This window comes from Ovis canadensis, chromosome 3 (genome assembly GCF_042477335.2).
Source record: "Ovis canadensis isolate MfBH-ARS-UI-01 breed Bighorn chromosome 3, ARS-UI_OviCan_v2, whole genome shotgun sequence".
NCBI classification, from domain to species: domain Eukaryota; kingdom Metazoa; phylum Chordata; class Mammalia; order Artiodactyla; family Bovidae; genus Ovis; species Ovis canadensis.
This window is the reverse complement of record NC_091247.1, coordinates 79,520,990-79,537,613: the sequence shown is the minus strand read 5'-3', so window position 1 is coordinate 79,537,613 and position 16,624 is coordinate 79,520,990. Positions and strand designations below refer to the sequence as shown.

Sequence of the window (16,624 nt, the reverse complement as noted above, 5' to 3'; positions counted from 1 at the left end):
TTTTCACAGAGAAGCCCATGACGCTCACGGATTTATACACACACTTTTTTTTCGGAAAAGGGAAGGGCCTTAACCTGCAGGAGTCTAACCCTTCAGACACTGAGGATGTTACAGAACGTGCTGGCAAGAAAGGAAGGCACACGGAAAGGCACAGACACTTGTATGCATAGCCTCCGGCTCTCACTGCCGGACTCCAGAGAGCCTCTCCGTGGGGTTGGAGTCGTTCTACAGACCTCCAGAGCGCAGGTGTTCTCCCCTAGGAAAAGATGGGCTTGGGGCCAAGGATAAGTTCTTGGACCTCTAGAGGTGAAGCGGGCGGGGGGGGTGGGGGGGCGGGATGTACTCAGCCCAGGAATCACAACAAGTCTGAGGGGACCGAGGCAAGGCCCAGCGGGGAGGGGAGCCCGGCGGTGTCCGGGGGCAACGCGGTCCTTAGAGTCTGGGAGGCTGCAGCCTGGCTCTGCGGGATGCTCTCCGCTCCTCTCTGGCCGGCTCCCGCTCCCAGCCTTCTTGGCGCTCTCTGGCGTCGGGCCTTTGTCCCGGCTTCTCTGGCTCGGACTCCGGCTTTCTTCTTTCAGGCCGCTGGGAGGCGCTGTGGCCGAAGCCCCAGCCTCTCCGGGCCAGACGCCCCAGCTCCGCAGCCTCGCCCCAACCTTCCCTCGGGGGATCCCCGCGGTGCTGGGCTGTCCCGGGCGAGGGCCCGGCTGTACTTGGGGAGGCAGCCTGGAGCCCTTCCAGGCCGGCAATAGCTTTAGTTTGTTGGGTTTTGAGATGACTATTTACCATCATAACTAATTTGCGACCTTTATTAAACAGAAATTCCTAGCAGGGCCCCTTGATGACTGAACGCGCTGCTAATTAAGGGCGTGCGCACCTCTGGCTCGGTAGCCCGCGCCCCGAGCCCCGCGCCGTCGCCTGCCGCTGCCCTCGCCAGGTCCGGGTCCCACTGGCGCCACAGGGTCAGGTTGGACTGGGGGGCAAGGAGGGTCCGAGGTACGCCAGCGGATTTTTGGAATCCAAGCCCTGGCACCACAGCCTCTGAGATGGAAGCGGCTCTGATTCCACGGGAAGGAAAAACTGAAGCTCAGAGAGGGCCGCGGTTACTGTCACACAGCTGGCCTGCCCCTCCGCCTGTCACCCTGTGTCTCTAATGACCCCCCCCCCCCCCAGGCTTCCTAGCCCGTGCACTCCGGGTAGCTGAGGAAATATAAGAACCTTAGGTGGGCTCAAAAGATGAGGAAAAATGGGAGAGAAAGGAGTTGGGAAGGCCCAGGGGCAGTGGCACTAGGGTCTGCCTGACTGGAGGCACCTTCTCTTAAGCTCCTGAACTTGGACATTGCAGGGAGGTAGCCCCAACCAAACGCTCCTGCTTCAGGGCCCAGTTGGGAGAGAAGCACCCAGCAAAGGGCAATGGGCTGGATTCCCAGGAAGCCCAGAGGATGAGTGGGATTTCATCGGGCTCCTCCTCCAGACTGGACAGGACTCTGCAACAACCACCAGCTCTTCCAAGTGGCATAGGACTCCATGATGTGTGTTTGGATGTGAAGTGTGTGTGTCCACGTGAACCTTGATGAGTGTGCAGTGAGACCCTCCACATTCCCCCAAGATGCAGGAGAAATACTGACCTCGTGCCCTTGTGACACCTCTACCTGCATATGTACCACAGGGGGAGGGATATTGTTGAAAGTGGTGTATGCTTTGGATACCACTGCATCCAACTTAGTCCAAAATAAGAACTGAGTGGGGAGGGAGAGCCAAAGCACAGTCAAGCCTTGCCCTAAAGTAACTCACCATGGAGTAACTCACAGTTGAAGTCTCACTGAAAAACCAACAGACGCACTTAGGGATTGCATACGGAGCATTTTGGGAGGCAACTTGGAGATTAATTACAACTTTGGAGTGTTCCAGCAGAAGAGATGGCTTTGACCAGAAAGATGAATTGTACTCCCTGGAGGAGATTCCAGGCAGGAACAGTAGGGGCAAAGGCATGGAGGAGGTTGGATTCCAGCGCTGAACAGTCATGTGTCAGGTGCCCACCTGCATGGGAAGCTGGTAATGGAATCTGAGAGAAGGGGGTGGGGGGCAGGGTGGGTCTGGATCCAGCTCAAGGTCAGGTAAGTTGTGCTGCCTTGCTCCCATGGGTACTGGGGAGCCAAATAAGGCTTTATGGAGAGCTTTAGAGATCACACTCAGAGCTCTGCTTCAAGACTTTGAGGGAGTGAGGCTGTAGGCTGGAAGGCAGGTCAGGAAGCTATTCCCATAGGTAGGCAGGAGGTGAAGGGGACTGAGCTTAGGCTGTCTGGCTGGTTGAAGACAGTGCCAAGGAGGAATGAGGGTTCAGTGGGAGACCTCTGGGCTCCCTTGATGATGTGATTTCAGCGTTGATCCCAATTTCATAGATCTGTGATGAGGTCCCTGTTCTCACCTTCTAACTCCAGAAGCATCATGACCTTCAACTTCTTAAAAGGCTCACACCTTCTCCTTAGAGGAGTTCTATGGGTGGATCCCGAGGGCCAGTCAGAGCCGTGTACCTTTCTCGGAAACCCTTCCCCTCCCCAGAATGTTAATGGCCAGGTCTCCTCCCATACCCACCACCCGCCTGCCACTCCCCAGCAACATTCGCTCCGAGTGGGAGGGGTGCTAGGGTGAGGGAGTCGCTGGTGGGGCCCGAGGAGAGCAGCACACTAGGTCAATGGGAGGGTGGCCTGGGCGCAGGGTCCCAGAGAGTCAGACATGGAGCAGAGGACCCAGGACTCACGGGCCTGGAGTCTTCCTCCTACCGCGACAAGCTCCGCGTAACGTCTGTGCGCCCTGGGGGTTTGCCTTCTGCAAACCGTTTCCGCGCGTTGTTCGGGTCTTGGACTCCGGGGATCCAGACAGCCCAGCGCAGGAATCTGCTATTTGAGAGACAACTAAAGAAAGCTTTCTAGGCTGCAGCAAGCTCTTCGACGCGGAGACGGCGTCGGCTTTGGGGCCGCCGGGCGGCTTTAAGATCTCGATATTGGAGGAATGGGGTTTTAAGGGACCCCGAGAAAACAAGTGAGTCAAAGTCAAACGGAAGTCTCTTGGCATCGAGTCCAGCGATCCTCGTGGCCTCTCACTCCTGCCCCTCACGAGCCCGGTGCGAGCCTCCGTGTGACTCTCGCCAGCAAGTGTTTACTGCTTGTGTGCGAAGGTGTGACAGGTCTCAGGGAGCAGAACAGGACCGGGGAGCCTCAGCTTCCAGAATCGCTCTCACGCCCTAACCCGAGCTGTGAGTGGGAACCCGACAGGATGAAGGCGGACCACGGTTCTGTTCCCAGAAGAGTTCAGGACGTGAGCCCGCCTTCGGAGAGACGCGGGGAGGAAGGGGAAGGGATCCGTTTCCTTGGTGGGGGGTGAGGGGTGCGGAGGAGGGGAGCGGGGCAGCGCATCTAGATTCCACGAGTTCCTCGAGAAGCTTCCAGATGGCAGATTAGGAGCTTTCCTGAGCTGGGCACTCGAGGAAGACTTGTCTTCCGCCGCCGGGGTCCGAGAAATCTCGCCGGGGCGCTCAGCCTCCACCGGGCGGCAAAGCAAAGGGATGCCCTTCTGCTTCGGATATGCGCGCCCAGGCCAAAAGCAGAACCTGGTCGGAGGTGGGAAGGCAGCGTGCGCTCTGGGCAATTGGCAGGTTTTTGGTGCCACCTCGCGGCTGCGGCGCGCAGCGTCTCAGTCCCGGGCTCGGAGGGCTTTGACTGTGCAGATGGGCTGCCGGGCCTTTCCTTTTCCTCTTGGTTTTTCCGAGCATCGCTTACCCCAGGATCGCCTCTTTTTATTAGAGAGTCCCTGTCTTATACCAAAATCCACAGTTTTGCGTCTGTAGGACCGTCCATCGTGGCTGTGGGATTTGGGTTTACCTCTCCTGCCCCATCACTTCATGGCAAACAGACGGGGAAACAGTGGAATCAGTGTCAGACTTTATTTTGGGGGGGCTCCAAAATCACTGCAGATGGTGACTGCAGCCATGAAGTTAAAAGGCGCTTACTCCTTGGAAGAAAAGCTATGATCAACCTAGAGAGCATATTAAAAATTAGAGACATTACTTTGCCAACAAATGTCCCTCTAGTCAAAGTTATGGTTTTTCCAGTAGTCATGTATGGATGTGAGAGTTGGACTATAAAGAAAGCCGAGTGCCGAAGAATTGATGCTTTTGAACTGTGGTGTTGGAGAAGACTCTTGAGTCCCTTGGACTGCAAGGAGATCCAACCAGTGCATCCTAAAGGAAATCAGTCCTGAATATTCATTGGAAGGACTGATGTTGAAGCTGAAACTCCAATCCTTTGGCCACCTGATGCAAAGAACTGACTCATTGGAAAAGACCCTGATGCTGGGAAAAATTGAAGGGAGGAGGAGAAGGGGATGACAGAGGCTGAGATGGCTGGATGGCATCACTGACTCAATGGACATGAGTTTGAGTAAGCTCCAGGAGTTGGTGATGGATAGGGAAGCCTGGCATGCTGCAGTCCATGGGATCACAAAGAGTCGGACAGGACTGAGCGACTGAACTGAACTCCTGCTCCATTCTCTTGCTTTACTATGTGGTCCCAGAGTTGTCCACCTGGACTGGTAATGTGTGTCTCCTTTCTCCTTCACTGTTCACTTCCTCTCCCTCAAATGCCTCCGGGCCTCGTCCAGATGGCACAGGGGCCCTGCTTTCACCAGGATAACTTATCTGGCGAGAAGTCACATGGACCTATCACCAACTCATCTTCTCCACAATGTCTTGCTGAGTGCCTATTGTATGCCAGGTGCTGCTGTACCCTCTGGGACAGTGGGTGGCAAGGTAGGCTCCAGCTACCCAGTTATAGTTCACCAGAAGCAGAGAAATGCCATACATATTTCAGCGCCCACATGGAGCATGAATAAAGAAGGATCACAGAGGAGGGCCTTTGAAGTGGTTCTTCAGTACACGTTTTCCAGGCTGGTGAGGAGGAAAGAACCATCCAGGGGACTGGGAAGACACTGTGTGTCCAAAGACACTCATGCTGAGAGAGACAGATGCTTTCTTGGGGTGCTCCTTGTTCTGACGGTGAAGACACTGCCTCCTGTGTACAGTGTGGCAAACACTGGCTAATGTTTTTAGTAGGACCATAAAAAGTCAGAGGTCAAGGAAGCCTGTGGAATCACTTTCTTCTCAGTTAAAAGAGGTCAGGAAACAGACCCAGGATGGCTCAGGCTCTGACATTAAGCACCCCTAACACTATAGAGTCCCAAACAGTGCCTGAGGAGCCTGGGCACCAGGGCCAGGATCTCAGAGGGGAGGCAGGTGGTGGGAGGGGGCTGGTGGTGAGAGGGGCAGTCTCCATCGCAGGCTCTTTTCCTTTCACAGAGATAGTTTTGCCTGGTTCTCTCTTAAGCAGTGTAAATACTGATCTTCAATCTCTTCTCAACCATTCCCAAACTTGGAAAGCTCTATTTTTGCTTGTTTGTTTGGTATGTTTGCTGCCAAAGCTATTTGGCAACAAAATCTGACCTAAGCTGAAATGAAGCTATTTATAGTCTCTATTTGTCCCATTTGGCACAGATATCAGATATTTCACTGTGGAAATATTTGCGTGTTTGATTATAGGTATGGCTCTGTACCCCCAGGGTCGTACTATAGAACGTATAATACAAGCACCATTATATGCACCTTCCTGAAATCCCACAGATCCTGAATTCCCAAGGGCATCTTACCCTAAAGGTCTTGGGCAGGGGATTGCAGTCTATTGGATTGAGCCTGTATTGTCTAAGGATAAAGAGGGCCATAGTGGGACAGGGAGTTGGGGGAATTAGAATTTAAATAATGTACGTGGATAAACCACAAAGGCTTAAGTCCACAGGAAGAGAAGGTCAGGTTGGCTGTGGGACAAGGTCAGAGAGGCTACCCAGCAAAGCTGGTGGCATCCTGGAGGACCCAAGGGGCTAGTGTCTTGATTTCTGCCCAAGCTGGAGGAAGCAGGTTACTCTTGGTTCTTGGCATTGAGGGTGGAAAGAAGGAGCCACAGGGCCTTCTGGGAACACTGATCTTTCTGGATGCCTTCCTGCCATCCAGATGATGACTGGCCCAGGCCCAGGCCCTTGTCTCCAAGCATCTTCTTCCTCCTTGACACATCGAAGCCCAGTGTAGGTGTCTCCTGGGCGTGTCGTGGCGAGTTGAGCTGACTGACTCCCAGGTCAGATTTGGTCCACAACCAACTGAGTGGCATCTTGTGAAGTTCCATGTTATCCCTGAGGAGGGAGGAGGTCCAGGCTTCCTGTGGTCATCTGCGCCTTGCCACAGCAGTAGGAATGGTCAGCATGGGGGCAGGGACCAGGCTGTGTTCAGACCTGGTGAGTTGCAAGGCCCCGTGTGTGGTCTTACAGATGACAGACAGTCCTTGGACCTCATGAGCATCGGCTCCATCCTGCCTGCTCCTCTGTTACAGGAGCCAAAGGACCTGGAGGAAGATAGAGACAGTGGATCAGCCTTCTCTGCCCCTGGCCAGGGACCATCTGGGAAGCTCCATGCTGGTGAGAAAGAGAGTGGACTGGCCAGGGAGATGTGTTAGGATAAAAGCCTGGAATGGGCGCAAGGGTGCGTCTCTCTTCTTCTTAGTTCTGGGACTAGGTCTGAGGGTGACACTCTCTCAGTCAAGTCCCTGTGGGGTTGTCCTTGGTGAACTTTCTTTTTAAGTTGGAGAGTTGGACTGTGGAAAAGGATGAGTGCCGAAGAATTGATGGTTTTGAACTGTGGTGTTGGAGAAGACTCTTGCGAGTCCCTTGGACTGCAAGGAGATCCAACCAGTCCATTCTGAAGGAGATCAGCCCTGGGATTTCTTTGGAAGGAATGATGCTGAAGCTGAAACTCCAGTACTTTGGCCACCTCATGCGAAGAGTTGACTCTTTGGAAAAGACTCTGATGCTAGGAGGGATTGGGGATGGGAGGAGAAGGGGACGACCGAGGATAAGATGGCTGGATGGCATCACTGACTCAATGGATGTGAGTCTGAGTGAACTCCAGGAGTTGGTGATGGACAGGGAGGCCTGGTGTGCTGCAATTCATGAGGTCGCAAAGAGTTGGACACGACTGAGCGACTGAACTGAACTGATAGTTTACAATGTGTTCATTTCAGGTGTACAACAAAGTGATTCGGTTTATATATATATATATATACGCTGCTGCTGCTAAGTCGTGTCCGACTCTGTGCGACCCCATAGACGGTAGCCCATCAGGCTCCCCCTATCCCTGGGATTCTCCAGGCAAGAACACTGGAGTGGGTTGCCATTTCCTTCTCCAATGCATGAAAGTGAAAAGTGAAAGTGAAGTCACTCAGTTGTGTCCGACTCTTCGAGACCCCATGGACTGCAGCCCACCAGGCTACTCCGTCCATGGGATTTTCCAGGCAAGAGTACTGGAGTGGGGTGACATCACCTTCTCCAATATATATATATTTCAGATTTTTTTCCATTATAGGTTATTACAAGATATTGGGTATAGTTTCCTGTGTTATACAGTAGGTCCTTGTTGTTTATCTATTTTATATACAGCAGGGTGTATCTGTTAATCCCAAAATACTAATTTACCCCTCCTTGCCCCTTTCTCCTCCTTGGTGAGTTTTAACCAGTGCACACACACTATCTCCTCAAAAACAACGACAGAAATGTAAAATTGCTTTTTTCATTCAAGTGAGCTCTAGAACACTCTTTTTCCCAAATGGAGGTGGAGTTAGAAAGATGGAAGCGGAGGAGGAAATACTCAAAGACTGAAAAGCTTTTTAATTGTGGTAAAATACACAATAAGAGTCCTCACTTTAACTGTTTTCAAGCATACAATTCAGTGGCATTTAGTACCCTCACAGCATTGTGCAGCCATCACCACCACCAAGTTTTAGAACATTTTCATCACCCTACAAAATAAACCCCATAGCCATTAAGTAGTCACTCCCTGGGGTCCCCTCTTTCTCTGCCCCCAACCTCTGGCTACCACCAGTCTACTCTCTGTTTTTCTGGATGCACCTATTCTGGACATTTTGTATAAATGTAATCATACTTTTTGTGTTTTACCATTTTACTTAAATCATACCTTTTTGTGTTATACTATTTTACTGAAAATGTTTGCAATCTTCATTCATTTCTAGCCTGTACCCTTTACTGTGCTTAGTTGCTCAGTCATGTCTGACTCTCTGTGACCCCATGGACTGTAGCCCACTAGGCTCCTCTATCCATAGGGATTCTCCAGACAAGAATACTGGAGTGGGTTGCCATGCCCTCCTCCAAGGGACTTTCCCAACCCAGAGGTCGAACCCAGGTCTCCCAAATTGCAGGCCGATTCTTTACCAGCTGAGCTACCAGGGGAGCCCCGCCTGTACCCTACTTCATTCCTTTTTATGGCTGAAAGATTCTCTATCATATGGACATGCCACATTTTGCTTATCTATTTATCAGTTGATGAAAGGGGATTATAGCCCCTTGCCAAGGGAGGATCGCGGTAAAGGGGGAGGACCCGCCAGTGACTGTGTGTTAGCCACAGAAGGCAGAGTCATCCAAGCTGAGTGCACTGGGCTGTAGTAGTTTTCCGGGGTCTCCTCCCCCAACACATACCCTGCACACCCTGTTACTATTCAGTATATTTGTTGAGAACAATTCTATCCTCACCCTGGATGAAAAGAGGAAATGGGGCTCACTGCTGCCCAGGACTGGAGGCGAGGGCGTCTGCGGGTATTTGGGGCCAGAGGGGTGGTGGTGACAGCCGACTCCCACCTGGGTATCAGGAAGGCTCGTGGGGGGCAGCCTGGAAGGAGAGAGCGGGCAGCTGGGTGGTGTCCTTCATCCTGCTCCCCATGCCTGCTCCCCCTTCTTTTTACTGTACAGTCAAGGGGAAGATGCAATCTTCACCTTCCCTGGAAAGAAGGGACTTGATTCAAGAAGCTTCACAGTTGAAAAAGCAAAAAGGTCCCTTTCAAGGAAGTATGCAGTTCTGCAGAGATTAGATCTCTGAATCAACAGCTAGGCTGATCCCTTGGCCAGGGCCAGCTCTCATTTAAAAACAAAACAAAACAATTTATTTTTGACTGTGTTAGGATCTTTGTTGCAGTGTGTGGACTTTCTCTAGTTGCAGCAAGCAGGGACTACTCTCTAGTTGTGATGCCTGGGCTTCCCATGGGCAGTAGCTTCTTTTGTGGTGTAGCATGGGCTCCAGAGCATGGGACAGGCTTCAGTAGTTGTAGCGCATGGGTTGAGTTGCTCTGTAGCATATGGAATCTTCCTGGACTAGGAAGGGATAGAAGCTGGGTCCCCTGCACCGGCACGCAGACTCTTAATCAGTGGACCACCAGGGAAGTTCATAACTCTCATTTTTCATGGCCATTGTCTCCTCGAGTTGGACTTTCCCTTTGATGCCAGCCTTCACCCTCCACCTCCCAGGTCAAGTTGGGGACAGCCAAGGACTCATTAATCTCACCCCTGGGTCCCTCTGGGAAAAGTCCATCTCTACCATCAAGCCATAGATGGATCAGTGCCTCAAGCTTTAAACTTTTACACGAGGGACAGCAGCCCCAAAGGAAGGAGGAAAAGGAACATTGATTGAAGGCTTCCTGGGCCTCAGGTAGTGTCCTGGGTTTTCTTACCATCTTATTTCTTTTAATCCCAGCATAGTGGGTGGTTAGTATCTTTATCCTCACTTCACAGTTGAGGAAGTTGAAGGCTGCGGGAACTGTAGGATGCTTGCTAGTTTTCTCCATCGCCCGAAGTCACTTTGCAGGCAGGTAAGGAGTTTCATCATCAGCTTTCCTCTCTTCCTTCTTCTGGGCCTGATGGGGAGGTAGCATCGCTTGTGAGGATATGGCAAGGATCCTGCGCTCTTGAGGGGGGTGTCTTCAGGAAGGCCTGGCTTGAAGATAACCCCTTGGAGCTCCTTTCCCTGAGAGTCCATAGGCAACAAAGTGTCAGCCTGATGACACCTCCCCTCCCTGCCCCCCAGCTGCGACTGTGTTGTTTGTGAAGTTTATGTAAATTATTATAACACTAAACGCTTGGAGTGATAGGAGTCTGGAAGTGCACTCTTCTGGACCATCTGGGTACCTGAGTCACGGGAGAACCACTTAGACACAGGTGGGGAATGGTCTCTTGAGCTGGGAAGAGTGACTCAGGGAGACTTGAGTCATCCTGGCCTGTCCAGAAGCAGAGGCAACAGGAACTCTGCAGGCGATCCAGAGGGGAGTTGGGGTTTTCAGAGCAGGAGGAGGGACTCACTGAGGCTGTGGGGGAAGTTTATGGTGCAGTGCATACCAGACAGACACAGTGTCTTCACGGAGATACCCTGGTCACCAGAGAGCCCAAGACACACTCTACCTGTCCTGACAGTGCCTTGGGTGTATGGCTGTGTCTGACTAGAGTGTGACAGGGCCGTAGTGAACACAGCTTTGTATTGCCCACAGCTCCTAACCCAAAGCCTGGTACATATTTGTTGAACTGATGAGTGAGTGAGTGATAAATACTAGCTCATGGTCATAGACAACGAAGCCAGGTATTCCAGGCTGCCGTGGAATATGCTTCTAGAAATCAACAGGTGATCCATGTAGGACATGCTGAGTCGGTGAGTGCATACGTGCATGCCAGGCCCCTTCAGTCATGTCTGACTCTTTGTGACCCTATGGTCTGTAGCCCGCCAGTCTCCCCCAACCTTGGGATTCTATAGGCAAGAATACTAGTGTGGGTTGCCATGCCCCAGGGATTGAACCTCTGAATCTGCCTCCTGAATTGGCAGGTGGGTTCTATACCACTAGCGCCACCTGGGAAGCCCTATGCTGAGTCAGAGAGATCCCTAAAAAGGGAGTGGAGGTGAGGACAGCCTGAGCAGGTGGGATAACCTGGACCAACAGGAGGATTCTCTATGGTCAGATGTTAAAGAAGCAACCAGGGAGCTTGAAGGAGGAGGTGTTGACAGGACAGAGCAAGAGAAAGGGGCGGGGAACCCCTGAAGTGTTGGAAACAAAGCCATGTGGGGGTGGGGAGGGGGAGGGGGAGAAGGGGGCCTTGGAGATGACATCACACTCAAGTACCTGGAACTGAGACTTAGAATATCCTTGTCTGAGCATAGCTGGTTAGTTTGGACAGTGGTACTCAGCTCTTATCTGCTTCTAAATCTACCCATCTTATTTTGACCAATTTTAGAATCTTGTCTTTTCCTGTCTAGTTTCTTCATTGAATTTCAAAGCCATCCATTTAAACTCAAATCTTCATGCCTATTTGCCTTACTGTAAAAATAGGAAAAACATATGTGCTTAAATTGACATCCCCATTTTTTCCATGTGGATGTGTGGGGTGAGTAGGCTTTGCATGGTAAATGCTGGTTAATGAGTGGGCCCAGAATACCTGGTGAAGTCATGGATTTCATGAAGGGAAACAAGAGAATGAACTCTCTGTGTTTGGTGTGCATTAGGGTAAAAACCTGGAGAAGGTAATGGCAACCCACTCCAGTACTCTTGCCTGGAAAATCCCAGGGACAGAGGAGCCTGGTGGGCTGCAATCCATGGGGTCTCGACTGAGCGACTTTTTTCCCTTTTCACTTTCATGCATTGGAGAAGGAAATGGCAACCCAATCCAGTGTTCTTGCCTGGGGAATCCCAGGCTCAGCGGAGCCTGGTGGGCTGTCGTCTATAGGGTCACACAGAGTCGGACACAACTGAAGCGACTTAGCAGCAGCAGCAGGGTAAAAACCGCCATGTGCCTACATACTTAGCAAGCCCATTCCCAGCAAATGAACCTAGAATTGGAAGCAGTAGTTTTTGTGGGTCAATATCTCTCCGTGAAAGGTTCCTACACATGTGCCGCAAGCCCAAATCACCACTCTAATATGCATTTAATTTTATTTGAGGGAAAGGATAGATATATCCCTGGTTCCCCTGGGTTTGGAGCCCCTGTGCAAACACCCTTTTCAGAAAGATGCTGAACTGTAGATGTCAGAAGTGTTAGAGTAGGAGGCCTGGGTTTGAATGTCAGTACTTGAGCATTGGGTCTGCTTTCCTCATCTGTAAAATGGGTACAAGAACACATATCTTACCAGAGTGGACAGAACATTAAGGATATAATGGACATTTCCAGCACGTGTTATACAGTGGGTGCTCAGTACCTGTCTATGGAGAGGACCCAGGTGGGGTGGTGGCAACTGGGATTGGGGTCAAGCCAGTGAGTGGGAAGCTGGGCGGGTCTGTGTCCAGCCCCCTGGCTCGTTCTGGTTCTAGGCCACTCTGCCCTCTTCTCCATTCCAGTTAGAGCCCCTGGCCACCCCACCCCAAACCCCCTTAGCCCTTCTTTGTTCCTGTGAAATGGAGGACAGAAGTGATGGCTTTGCATACTTGTTCATGGTGGAAATGGTCCAGGTCTCTAGAATCCTCTCCATTCCTGCTTTTGAGACCAAAGTCTCTTTGGTCCTTTGGCTCCATGTTTTCTAATGCCAGGGTGGTGTGTGTGTGTGTGTGTGTGTGTGTGTGTGTGTGTTAGTTGCTCAGTCCTGTCTGACTCTTTGCCACCCTGGGGACTATAGCCTACCAGGCTCCTCTGTCCATGGAATTCTTTAGACAAGAATACTGGAGTGGGTAGCCATTCCCTTCTCCAGGGGATCTTCTTGACCCAGGGACTGAACCTGGATCTTCTACATTGCAGGCTGATTCTTTTACCTTCTAAGCCACCAGGGAAGCCAGTGCTACGGTGTCCCCATCCCCGCTCCCCTACCTTTGCTCCTTAGCACCCAGCACAACTGTGGCTTTCTCCCCATTGCCTTTTACCATCATCCATCTCTTTTCCACTTGCTGGAAGGACACTGACTCATCACTGGCTGCTTCTCCCTCACTCCACTCTCTAGGTGCCTCCCTCTATCGTATCCTCTGCATGCGCTGGGCTTCAGCTACCACTTCCCATGTTACAGAGAGAGTGTGGAGGCAGAGAAATGGGAAGAAGTTTGCTCAAGACTGAACACCAAAGCAACATCAGGGTCAAGGCATGCATTCTCCTGTCAGAGGGAAGGGTGCCTGGTAAACCCAGGAGACCATCAAAGGGGATGGGACCCAGCTTCTGGTTCCCTGCTGAAACTTCCCAGCTGGGGCCTCATGTTTCCCACACTTGAAGAGCATTTCCCAAGCTTATCTGAGGGTGCTTGAGGCTCTTGTCAGACAGTCAGCATCCTGAGTCCTTATTGAGTCAGAATCTCCAGGTGACGCTTGTGAACAAGGAAAACACGGCTGCAGGACCTTGCCACTCACAGTTTGCATGCGTGTGTGTGTGCGTGTGCACACGCATATGTGTTGGGGGAGGTTCCAGCAGCATTGGGATCACCCGGGGACTTCTTAGGACTGAAGAGTCTTACATCCCCCCAACACTGATTTAATAAGAACCCTAGGAGATTTCCACAAAAAGTGCCTCCCTGGGTTTCTAGTTCCTTGAGGAGGTGACATTGTGTAGGGAAAATCAGGCCTGTAAGCTTAGTCATGTGATTTCACTGATCTGAGCTCCTGGCTTTATTCTTTATAAACTGGCACTAATAACACCTGCCGGGGTTGTAATGATCAGAGTGGATTTTACAAAATTTAGGAAGGGTGACTACTACTGTTGTCTGGCCCCTGCCCTTGCTATTGTTGCTGTCACTCTGGCCACCTGGAACTTTCCATCCTGTTTGTCTTCTCACAGATGCTGGCCTTCCCCCTCCACAGTGCCCAGGCTGAGTGCCTGCAGGCAAGGCCCCTCAGCTTCTGCAGATAAGCTCCTCGAGGGGGTGGTCAGCATCAGGCAGGTCTTCACCTTGGCCATACCCATACCCCGCTCCACGGAGCTGACAGACCTCTGGCCACGGGAGCCAGATGCCCCATCATTCAGTGGACAGGCTCTGCAACAGGAAAACCGGGGGAACAATGACAGACAGACCACACTGCCAGAGGGACAGACCCATGGCCAGGGCCTCAGCCCAGAGCTACAGTGCCGGTCTCAGCAACAGCCCTTGTAGATGTTGATCTGTGTGACGGGCACACCGTTTGAGGATGCTTATGGCTGGAGGATGGCTGGACTGGGGCCAGCAGCTGAAACAATACAGGAGTGTGGGAAGGTGCCTGTAGCAGAAGGTGTGGGTGGAGGGAGGTACCATTGCGTCACCAGGGGAGGTGTTCCTCAATCATCTAGATGGCTTCGGGACGGAGAACAAGATGGGACTGCTGCCAGCCTCTCTGGAGTGCATGGTGTGTCTTGGGTCCAAACAATTCCTCCTCTATTAGGGTTTTTCCCACACAGCTTCCCTGGTGGGTCCTGGAGCCACTCAATCTGCCTCCGGTATCCGTGGTAGATATCTGTCTTAGCCTTTCTTGTCCCTTCCCTTTCAGTTTTCTGGTTTGTGCCCATGAATGTCCTCTTGAGTGTCAGATCACGTCCCCCTTTAATTTTTATCTCAGAAAACAGAATAGTTATAGTTGCACGACTTCACTGAGTTTGATTTCGCCGAAGGCAGAGGAAAAGCGTAATCATTAGACCCTGTTTCCCAGCTCATTGTAGCTCTCTCATGTTATTCAATTGACAATAATAATTCCTGGGAGTCTTCGGTCAGAGGCATCAAGTTACACTGCTTTAAGTCCTATTAAACCACCGGCCCAGAATTTCTTCTTGGGGGCGCCCCCCAGCTTGCCTGGACACAGCCTTGCATTTTCCCACGTGGGTGGCACTTTAATGGGGTCACTCCTGAAAAACGCAGACATTTTCTCCCCAGATCAGATTCAGGTAGGCTCCTTGGAGAACATTCTTCTGAACAATCTCACAAAGATCTCAAAGGAGGGTTTGTTTTGTTTTGTTTTGTTTTTAATTTAAATCAAGACTCTGAAACCCTAATACTTAAAATATTGAGGACGTCTAATATTGAGGGATCTCTACAATTAGACCATCCGATCTCCATGTGGGGACAGAGATCCACGGGATCCGAACCTCAGCAACCAGCACTGTTCTGAGTCTTGGGGTGACATCCCAGGTGCTCTTGTAGGTTTCTTTTACACCCTCAATCCGGGGGGCCTTTGTCATGAATGGAATCTGAAAATGAGTGTCCTAGGACAGGGGTGCTACTCATCAGGCTCTCTTAGAGGCAGTGTTGGATTCTCCTTTCAGGGTCTGGCGAGCTGGTCCCAGGAGATTTGGTGATCCTGGCAAAACCCTCCTTCCCGGCCCTTCTTCCTCTTTCTTTTCCCAAGTCCCCACCCTCTTCCTCTCCCTCTTCCCCTTTTCTGGCTCTCCCCTCACCTGTCTTTCTTGAGAGCCCTGTCCAGGGCCCCGTCTTTCTGGAGTGCCCCATGCCAGGCCCCTGCAGGCAGAAGCATCGCCCCTCGCCTCCGCGCCCCTGAGCGGCTCTGCCTCCCCGCGCGGCTCAGCGGCAGATGCAGGCACCTCCCGCTTTGTTTCCCATCCTGGAGACGAGCAGCTGCCGCACTAATTGCCACCAGCAGGGGGTCCCGGCCGAGCTCACACCCCTCCTGCCGCTTAGGAGGCGGCCGGGGGGTTGGGGGGGGGGGGTGTTTCAGGAGCCGAATGAGCTAAGCCAGCTTTGAGCATTATTCCAGGAATTTTAAACACTCGTTAAAGGCTTTGCCGTGTCTCACTTCAGTACACATCATGCTCCAGTTACTGCTCGGAACCGCAGGGGCATCTGCCTGGGCAGCACTTATCAATATTTTAGCAAGAGAAAGGCAAATGATGTTGAAACATTGAACTATATTTCCATCTGCTCAGCTGAAATGGGACAAGCACAGCTCAGGAAACGGAATACCTCCTCCCTAGCTGCCTCGGAAGCAGTGACACCCACCAGTCCCGCTTCTGCCCCTGCCTCAGTTTCTTCTTCACCTCCCTTCTCCCTTGGCCCTCTGTGTTCATAGCTGGTGGGCAAAGTCTGAGGAGCTTGATACCGACTAGATGTCGGGTTTGTTGGTAGAGCAAAGAATCTGAGAGTGTGCCCCGCTCTTGTTACAGTGTGCCTCACCCATCGATTCAGAGAGAAAAGCAGGGTCCCGTCTCCCCTGCTCCCCTGTGGTGTCAGGGGATGATATCTCCGTCCCTCGTGTTGGCCTGGCTCGGTGCCTGCCAAATGCCCTCCTGCAGCCAGACCCACGGGTGGATGGTTAGACCTGAAAAAGGAATGCACAGCATAAACGGGTAGACACAAATAAAGCCTTTTTAGTATACTCCCATTTCCCCTGGAATAAAACAGAACTTATTGGCAGGGAAGAATCTTGAGAAATAATGTTAGTATACTCCCATTTCCCCTGGAATAAAACAGAACTTACTGGCAGGGAAGAATCTTGAGAAATATTGATGATCTGTTGTCTCAAAGGATTTGAAAGGTTTCCAGGGTGTGGAGGCCAGGGATAGCTGTCGTGGTCCCTGAGATTGGACATCTCAGGTGATTTAGTGGTCCCCCCAAGACAAGGCGCGTGGGGTAGACCCACTAGCAGGACCCCTGAGAGAGTCACAGGATTCAGGGAATACGGAATCCCCCACTCTTTTTGTCCCTAGCCCTAAAGCAGAATGAGAGACTGCTTCCTACCAGCTTCCCTCAGACTATCTTTTTGCAGTTTCTTCTCTCTGAGGCCGTTCTGTTTAATTGGACTCATCTACAGGGTTT

General features: G+C 51.7%; 1 long non-coding RNA gene across 1 annotated transcript in view; it reads right to left on the bottom strand.

The window, feature by feature from the left end:
• Nucleotides 1–3,926: 3,926 nt before the first annotated feature.
• LOC138436983 (uncharacterized) overlaps nt 3,927–16,624 on the bottom strand; it is a 30,293-nt gene continuing 17,595 nt past the window's right edge. Inside the window, exon 3 of the long non-coding RNA XR_011255704.1 lies at nt 3,927–6,440. This is a non-coding gene — a long non-coding RNA (uncharacterized lncRNA). The remainder of the gene's footprint in view (nt 6,441–16,624) is intronic.